This window comes from Hemibagrus wyckioides, linkage group LG27 (assembly GCF_019097595.1).
Source record: "Hemibagrus wyckioides isolate EC202008001 linkage group LG27, SWU_Hwy_1.0, whole genome shotgun sequence".
Classification (NCBI taxonomy): domain Eukaryota; kingdom Metazoa; phylum Chordata; class Actinopteri; order Siluriformes; family Bagridae; genus Hemibagrus; species Hemibagrus wyckioides.
This window is the reverse complement of record NC_080736.1, coordinates 15,714,559-15,724,558: the sequence shown is the minus strand read 5'-3', so window position 1 is coordinate 15,724,558 and position 10,000 is coordinate 15,714,559. Positions and strand designations below refer to the sequence as shown.

General features: G+C 38.6%; 1 protein-coding gene across 2 annotated transcripts in view; it reads right to left on the bottom strand.

Moving 5' to 3' along the window:
• The window catches only part of cep70 (centrosomal protein 70), a 31,656-nt gene that overhangs the window by 13,212 nt on the left and 8,444 nt on the right, over nt 1-10,000 (bottom strand). The gene's annotated exons all lie outside the window — the stretch shown is intronic.

The following is a 10,000-nucleotide window of genomic DNA, read 5'->3' as shown; positions in this document are numbered from 1 at the left end:
GATACTTGGACATTATCTCTACATGTTTGTTGTTGGACATGATACTTGGACATTATCTCTACATGTTTGTTGTTGGACATGATAGTTGGACATTACCTCTACAGCAACTGTCCACTTAATTCAGGCACTGAATATTGTGGATTTCTGTTACCCTTCTGCTGTGTGTATTAAGTATTGATGCTGCAAAAGAAGATGGATCTTTTGGTAGGCTTGTTAATGATGACCGCAAGCACCAAAATTGCAGAATGAAGAAGATTGAAGTGGATGGGAGGCCACATCTTTGTCTCTTTGCTTTAAAAGACATTAAAGAAGGACAGGAAATTACCTATGATTATGGAGGAACGGACTGGCCTTGGCGTAGCAAGGTATCTTTTTCTCAGAGTCTTCCATAATATTCAATATATAACCTGGACGTCATAATTACTTAATTCCTATTGTGAAATAATTAACATTTCTTGTAATGAATATTTGAAGTGTTCAAACACGGTTCTTTATTTTTAATTGTCTGTTTATAGTTTCTATATAGAGTCCCCACAAAGTAGGTTTCAGTTAGTTGTGTGTGAGTCTTGAGATAGTTGAAAGGATATGTTTACTTGGAATAGTGTCCCCTCAAGTCACTTAAACTTGAACTGTGTTAAAGGTCTCCTGAAAGTTAAAGGCCATGATGTGTTAAAGCTTTTTTACTGCCATATTTAAGAATTAACTCTAATTCTAACTCTAACTCTTCCCAAATATTCATATATTCTATATCTAACTTTAAAATCCAAAATATATTTTTCTATAGCAAAACAAATATCTTTTTTTCTGGGAAGGAACAGCATCTTTGTTTTGTGTAACCTAGTCTTCTTTAGGGTTGCACTAAATTTTATCCAAATATGCAATAAATCTGCAGGTTATGGAGGACAACCCTGCTGAGAACAATGACCAAGACAAACAGCAGCCATCACAGTCTACATCTCTTCTGGATCATAATACTGCTTCTAGTGCACCAGCGACTGAACAGGTACATCTTCTCAATCATAGTAGTAGTGTTTGTTAGAGAATCATCTTTATTTGATCTAATATAACACCTGCTGACTGTCTCAAAGAACACTAAGCATGATTTAAATCCATCTTCAGTGTACATAACAACAAAAGTAGAGTAGAAAGCTATTACTGGAGTGACATTTGAAGTGTCCAAACCATGCCCTTTATGTTTAAAGGTGTAGTGTGTTTTGTGTGTGTGATCGTCTTGGGATGGGGGAAGGGATATTTGTAGTCTCAATAGTGTCCCCACAAATCACTTAAACTTCAACTGTGTTGAAGGTCCCCAGAAAGTATGGTTTGTCCATGATGTGTTAAAGCTATAGCATAGCTAGAGTTTTTCAGTATATTCTACATCTAACCCCAAATTAATAAAGTTTATTTCTATAGTGAAACAAACATTTTTCTTGCAATGGACAGCCTATTTGTTTTGTATTACATGTTTCTAATTTGAGTTGCACTAAATTTTTCCAATAACTTGTTTCAATAGTCATTAGCAGAAGACATTGATGAACAAGATATGTGCATACCAAGGTTAAGGAGGACCAAAAGTGTCTCTAAGTTTTTCATGTTGAATTGGTACACAGTCTTTAATGTCAATGATTATACTTGCATCAATTTATATTATTAAATAAAGTTAAATATATTATATTTAAATCATATTTTGTATTTTATAACAGAGCATGTATCAGAATCTTCCACAGCATAGGATTTGTCAGTAATGACTAGGACATTATAAAGCTACACTTCTTTTCAAAATTATAGTACCTGAGAAAGGTGCAAATATTTAGGAATTAATAGAGGGGCAGATGTTGGCAGTACAACACTATGCAGGTTCAACTGAAAATGACGTTTCATTCTCATTGTAAATGTAGCACTAATTCTTCGTAATTAACTAAATTGTCATTCATTTTTAGATGAAAGACTTTATTCCTGATGCTTCAGATGAGCTTTTTGATTCTACTCCAGACAGTGGAGAAGAATATGTCCCAGACTCCAAAGATGACTGATGAAAGTAGTTCAGTGAGTAGCATGATCATTAGACCTTTAAATTTGTGTCAGGCAGACACAGACCCTGTTCTTCCCAGCAGTTCTGTCCCTGATAGCACCACCCCAAATGTCATGGACAAAAGCAGTCATGAGACCATGGAGCTAACTGAACATTTTCAAGTTGGAGGCAGTGATGTAGCTTGCAGCAGTCCAACGAATGTTCAGAAAAAAGTAGTTGTAAATTCAGTCAAAAGAAAACATGATGGTGGTAGGATATACAACAAAAAACACTACTGCCTATTTTGCTTCAAACCTTATAACAAAATGGCAAGACACTTGGAATATGTGCATTCCACTGAAAAAGAAGTGGCTGCAGCATGCCAGTTTCCAAAGGGTTCTATGCAAAGAAGAATGTTTTTTGATGATATCCGACACAGAGGCAACTATGTACACAATGCAGCTGGAATGAAGTCAGGCAAAGGAGAACTGGTTCCATACAGACAACCACAAAATCAAACAGAAGGCACTGAATTTATGCATTGTGCATATTGTCAAGGGCTGTTTACCCGGAAAGTTCTCTGGAGGCATATGAAAAGCTGTAAATTGAGCACTGAAGATAACATTTCAAGACCTGGAAAAAATCGTGTCCAAGCTCTCTGTTCATATGCACAACCTGTACCTTCAAACATAAGCAAATCATTATGGAAGACAATAAGCCACGTGAACCTAGATGAAATCAGTTGCTGTCAAAAATGACAGCTGCATCATTCAGTTGGGAGAATACTTGCTAAACAAAGGTGGATTATCTGCTAAGAATGAGGCATATGTCCGACAGAAGTTGCGAGAACTAGGAAGGTTACTGGTCAGTGGCAGCAAAGTTGCATCTTTGAAAACAATGGAAGATTTCCTAGATCCACAGAACTATATGAAGACAGTTAAAGCTGTTAGACATGCATGTGGATATGATTGACACCAACATGTACAGAACACCTTCTCTTGCCAAAAAACTTGGAATAAGCCTAATGAAGCTTAGTAAGCTTGCAAAAGCTAAAGCTTTGATTAACAAAGACCTTGATTTGGCACAGAAAGTCACTAGCTTTCAAGATGTGCATAAGGAACAGTGGTGTGATTTGATCTCTGCAACGGCTGCACGAAATATAGAAGAATTAAAGTGGAATGCACCTACAGTGTTGCCCTTTACAAAGGATGTGCAAAAGCTTCACACCTTCCTTGACAAAACACAAGATGAATGTGTCGAGCAGTTATCATCAGTGCCTTCTACAAAATACTGGTCCGAACTTGCCAAAACCATTTTAACTCAAATCATCCTGTTCAACCGCCGCAGAGAGGGAGAGGTATCGAGCATGCCTTTATCTGCATTTTAACCAGGGACACCACTGATCCACATGCTGATGTAGACTGGGCATTATCTGAGGTTGAGAAGAAACTGTGCAGACATTTCTCAAGAATTGTCATCAGGGGAAAAAGAGGAAGCCCAGTTCCTGTTCTACTGACACCAAAAATGCTGGGTGCATTAGAGTTGCTCATAAAGAACAGGGAGACTTGTGGGGTGCTAAAGGAAAATGTTTATCTTTTTGCTCGGCCAACAGCAATGTCACATTACAGAGGCTCAGACTACATCCGCAACTTTGCCAAGTCTTGTGGTGCAGATAGTCCATATGCACTTACATCCACAAAATTACAAAAACAGGCAGCAACTCTTTCTACAGTTCTAAACTTGAGGGACACAGACTTGGATCAGTTAGCAAACTTTCTTGGACACGATATCCGAATTCATCGGGAATACTATCGCCTTCCTGAAAAGACCCTACAGCTTGCAAAAGTCAGCAAAGTTCTTATGGTGTTAGAACAAGGATGAGCTGGGCAGTTTAAGGGCAAGAATTTGGACGAGATCACTATTGACCCGAATGGTATATAAAATACATTTCATTTTATTTTTGTTTTTTTTTGCTTATCTACAGTCATGGCTTTTTTTCTATTTTTTATGTACAGTACTATGCAAAAGGCTTGGACAGATGTGAAGAAATGCTCTAAAATAAGGTGCTTTCAACAAATTAAAATATAATTGTTTGTTTATGAATTTACTAAGTGAGGGAACAGAAGAAAAATCTAAATCAAATCAGTATTTGGTGTGAACACCCTTGGCTTCAAACCAGCACACTTGGACAAATTCAGGGATTTTGTAGGATCAGAGTCAGGTGTATGATTAACCAGTTACACCAAGCAGGTGCTAATGATCATCAATTTCATATGTAGGTTGAAACAAAGTCATTAACTGAAACAAAAAAAGCTGTGTAGAAGATTAAATGTGGGTGAGGAACAGACAAACTCTGCTACCAAGGTGAGGCTGTGGAAGACAGTTTCATGTCACAGGTCATACAGTAACAAGACACAAGGTAGTTATACTGCATCAGCATGTTCTCTCCCAGACAAATAGTTCACAGCAGACAGGGGTTTCAAGATGTGATGTTCAAGATATTTTGAAGAAGCACAAACAGCCTATGTTGACCATAGATGCAGTGGTTGGCCAAGGAAAATTAATGCAGCAGATGAAATACTACAAGACATGCTCACTTCCGTTTGACATCAGATGATGTCCAGCAGTGCCATCAGCAAAGAACTGGCAGCAAAGAACATTTCTGCAAATGGAGTTGGAGATTTGGTCAGGATTAATGGTGTCCTCAATGCTGAGAAATACAGGCAGATACTTCATCATGCAATACTATCATGACCAAATGTATTCTGCAGTGGGACAACAACCCCACACACATACAGCCAACGTCATTAGGAACTATCTTCCAAGTAGAGAAGAACAAGGAGTTCTGGAAGTGATGGTTTTGGCCCCCAGAGAGCCCTGATTGAGTCTGTCAGGGATTACATGAAAAGACAGAAGGATTTGAGGCAGCCAACATCCACAGAAGATCTGTGTTTAGTTCTCCAGTCTGTTTGGAACAACCTACCTGCCGAGTTCCTTCAAAAACTGTAGTCACACCAAAAAGGGTGCTCACACAAAATATTGATTTGGATTTCTCTTCTGTTTATTTACTTTCAGTTTTGTTGATTAATAAAAAAAATAAACTATTAGCAGTTTTATTTTTGAAAGCATTCTTACTCTACAGCATTTTCCCCACACCTGCCTAAAATTTTTGCACAGTATTGTATTTCATTAATATGAGACACATGAAACAAAGTGGCTGTGGTGTAATGTCTGACAAAACGTACCACTCTACTTTTTGCAGAGGAGATGGAGTTAAACAGTGATGAAATAATGAATGAGGAAGGTGAGAAATGTGAAGAACATGAAGGTAAGGATTTTTTAAATAATAACAAGCATGATTATTGTTGCACAATTATTTTTTTTTTTTTATTGTAATAGGATACGAAAATATACTATGCTTTAAAAAAGTATTTAAATATGGTTAAAATTTTACTTGGGAGTTGCCACTAAAATTTTCCACAGACACTCAAGCAGATGTGAGGGTGCCACCAATGGACACTGAAATTGTGCCCACCGTGAAGATGAATTCTCTTCAAAGGTCTTCTAAAGGCGAGTGTGGTAATAAATCCGATTATCTCAGTATATCTAATGTATTTTTCTTACATTTTACAGAGCTGAGGCTGGGTAAGTGGTTATAGTCAGCAATATTATGTTCTGACCATGATATTGACCATGACCATGTTATTTGACCAAACAGTAACCATGTTATTTTCAGTTAAAATTATAGTGGTTGGGCCAATAACCTTCATAGGTTGATGTACAGAATAGGCAGACAGATGTTTAGGAGCACCATACTAGTCCTGTGTAGGACCCTGTATTGCACTTGGAACAGCGATAAGAAATCAGCAAGAAAATGTGATTCACTACACAAATTCACCACCAGTAGCCTGACTGTCGGCATTTTTGATGAATGCATTGGATTCAAATAGTATCTTCTTTTCAGTGAACATAAATTTCAGAATTGTGTAGTTCGCTGGCACTTTTTTTGATCCTGTGTTTTGGTAGAAATTTTCAACATGAGCACTGAAGATTTTTCATTCTTAAGACTCAGAATTTTATCAACTATAGTGCACTGAAAAAAAAAAACTCCCAGTACAAGGCCACTCATCAGTAAGGTAACAGAACCCTAACTGTGTATGGATGCAAGGCCAACAAATTTGTAGTGGTTATGGACCATAAATCAGAATGCAACACAGTATTGAATCGCATGTCCATGTATTTCCTGAGCAGTTGCTATACAATAATTGATGTCAGATATAATGTTGTGTGTTTGCTGTGTAACTAATGTTAATTATTTCATTTAGGTGAAACATCTACTCTGAAAAAGAGGAAGGCTTGGGAAGTAAACGAGGTCACAGCAGTGGAGAGACATATGAAGACCTTCATCATGTCATGCCGTGTCCCAGGGAAGTTCGCCTGTCAAAACTGCATTACAGCTGAGCCTTTAGCTCTTAAAGATAATGGCAAAGTGTGAAATTCTATGTCTACAATCGCATTGCAGCTTATAAGAGGGATCTAAACAAGAATGATTAGATAAGACTGATAATGGCACTTTGGTACTTTTACTAGTTCTGTTTTAATAATTTACGTTCCATCTCTAGGCTGTTGCTTTGTAATGAACCAGTCAGCATTTATTTCATAATGAACTAATCAGGAACAAATCAAGTATTTCAGTATTCATAAGAACCCTTACCTACACCTTGATACTGCAATCAAATTTATTTTGGCCACCTCCTTCCATTTTATTGCCACTGCCTTCTGTTTGGGCAATAAAAGCTCATTTATTTGTTTAGACTAGCTAGCTTGGCATATGTTGTTAAATTGTTAGCTGCCACTTTTTACCCTAGTCAGGTTAGGTAAATGAATAAAGGCCATCTTTGTTTTGGAAAAAAATCCTTTCATTTGTGTATACTAATTAATGTGCAGTATGCAAGGTGTGAGGTGATTGTAAGGGTCAAACTTCATCAGCACACTGTTGGTATTTTGGTTGCTGAAAGTTTTATTATTGATCTTAATACTTGAATGCAATTTGTTTTTAATTAGTTAATTTTGAATTAAATGCTAGTCAGGCTTAGCCAGTTAAAGAATGTTCAGTGTTCATTATAGTATGTTATAGAGCATACTCCTTTACCTTTGGATGTTGATGTAAGTGCAAATAAGAGTTGTGCTTAACAGCTTTGTATTACTCTAAATGAGACTAAGTTCATTCATAGTACATGTGAGCTTAGTAAATTTAATGAGAATTTCTGTTGACTTTGACAGTAAAGAAGCTCAAGACTCAAGTTGTCTGTAATGTTAAATAAACAGGGCTTTTTCCAGACAAGGGCTTTTTTGACTGACAATGTTTTCACTTAAGCAGCTGAAATAGAGGATGCATCTGTCATTTTTAACTTACCAAAATGACTGGGAAGAATTTTGTTATTCTTGTCTTTGATAAATCAGTAAGGTTCAGTACTTCATGCACGTGTCCCTTCTGTTCCTCAAAAATCTTTGGAGCAGGAAAGGGATGACTTCTTAAGATTATAGTGTTGAAATCTGTAATAGTCCTGGTACCTCCTTCCATAAAAGCTTCCTTGGTATCTAAAATCTAAATCTCCAGAGAGTCTGTAATCTATTTGGTGTTGACGCATATTTGCATAAAAAAGAAACTCATGAGGTGCTTAAACCCACAAATAGAGAAAATACAGGTCATCTGTTCTTAACATGTAGTCTTCTGAGAGTTACACATACTTGGTTTGTAATTTTTCCGTAAAGTAGTAATTAAGTTAAATGCCCAACTTGTTTTTATTAACCCATGTCCCCTTGATGTTATAACTACCTGATCTGTGTGTATGCAAATTAGAGACGTTTAGTGATGTCCCCAGTACAACATGAAAACCAGCCAAATTTCTGTGTATGCAAATTAGGTATCTAGTGATGTCCCCACTATAACATGAAAATCGGTTAATTTTCTGTGTATGCAAATTAGGTCCCCATTAGGTGTTAAAAAAACAAGCACAGGAAATTTTAGAGTTAAATCAAGAATTTCAAGTGATCATTATATTCCTAAAATTAAATTATATATGCCAGATTTTTTTTCAAATCTGTAGGACCTTAGGAAAGGGGTGTCCCCATAACACACCAGCAGAACTACTGACCTCACAATGTTTTAATTACAAGACTGTGTGTGTGTGCGTGTGTGTGTGTGTGTGTGAGAGAGATTGTGTGTGTGTGTGTGAGAGAGATTGTGTGTGTGTGTGTGAGAGAGAGAGAGATTGTGCGTGTGTGTGTGTGAGAGAGAGATTGTGTGTGTGTGTGTGTGTGAGAGAGAGAGAGATTGTGCGTGTGTGTGTGTGTGTGAGAGAGAGATTGTGCGTGTGTGTGTGTGTGAGAGAGAGATTGTGTGTGTGAGAGAGAGAGAGATTGTGTGTGTGTGTGTGTGTGTGAGAGAGAGATTGTGCGTGTGTGTGTGTGTGAGAGAGAGATGGTGTGTGTGTGTGTGTGTGAGAGAGAGATTGTGTGTGAGAGAGAGATGGTGTGTGTGTGTGTGTGTGTGTGAGAGAGAGATTGTGTGTGTGTGTGTGTGTGTGTGTGAGAGAGAGATTGTGTGTGTGAGAGAGAGAGAGATTGTGTGTGTGTGTGTGTGTGTGAGAGAGAGATTGTGCGTGTGTGTGTGTGTGAGAGAGAGATTGTGTGTGTGTGTGTGTGAGAGAGAGATTGTGCGTGTGTGTGTGTGAGAGAGAGATTGTGTGTGTGTGTGAGAGAGATTGTGTGTGTGTGTGTGTGAGAGAGATTGTGTGTGTGTGTGTGAGAGAGATTGTGTGTGTGTGTGAGAGAGAGATTGTGTGTGTGTGAGAGAGAGAGAGATTGTGTGTGTGTGAGAGAGATTGTGTGTGTGTGTGTGTGTGTGAGAGAGAGAGAGATTGTGTGTGTGTGTGTGTGAGAGAGAGATTGTGTGTGTGTGTGTGTGAGAGAGAGATTGTGTGTGTGTGTGTGAGAGAGATTGTGTGTGTGTGTGAGAGAGATTGTGTGTGTGTGTGTGTGTGAGAGAGATTGTGTGTGTGTGTGTGTGAGAGAGATTGTGTGTGTGTGTGTGAGAGAGATTGTGTGTGTGTGTGAGAGAGACTGTGTGTGTGTGTGTGTGTGAGAGAGATTGTGTGTGTGTGTGAGAGAGATTGTGTGTGTGTGTGTGTGAGAGAGATTGTGTGTGTGTGTGTGTGAGAGAGATTGTGTGTGTGTGTGTGTGAGAGATTGTGTGTGTGTGTGAGAGAGATTGTGTGTGTGTGTGTGTGTGAGAGAGATTGTGTGTGTGTGTGTGTGTGAGAGAGATTGTGTGTGTGTGTGAGAGAGATTGTGTGTGTGTGTGAGAGAGATTGTGTGTGTGTGTGTGTGAGAGAGATTGTGTGTGTGTGTGTGAGAGAGATTGTGTGTGTGTGTGTGTGAGAGATTGTGTGTGTGTGTGTGTGAGAGATTGTGTGTGTGTGTGTGTGAGAGATTGTGTGTGTGTGAGAGATTGTGTGTGTGTGTGTGAGAGAGATTGTGTGTGTGTGTGTGTGAGAGAGATTGTGTGTGTGTGTGTGAGAGAGTGTGTGTGTGTGTGGAGATTGTGTGTGTGTGTGAGAGAGATTGTGTGTGTGTGTGTGTGAGAGAGATTGTGTGTGTGTGTGTGAGAGAGATTGTGTGTGTGTGTGTGTGTGTGTGTGAGATCGATTGAGTGTGAGAGTGTGACCGAGATTGTGTGTGTGTGTGTGTGAGAGAGATTGTGTGTGTGTGTGTGTGAGAGAGATTGTGTGTGTGTGTGTGTGTGAGAGAGATTGTGTGTGTGTGTGTGTGTGAGAGAGATTGTGTGTGGGACAAAAACCCAATAGAAGCCCTGCATGCAGAGTTCTGTAGGAGCATCCTCAGGGTACAGAGGAACACACCTAACACCACATGCAGGGCAGAATTAGGACAAAAACCTCTATTAATCCACATCGAGAAAAGAACCAT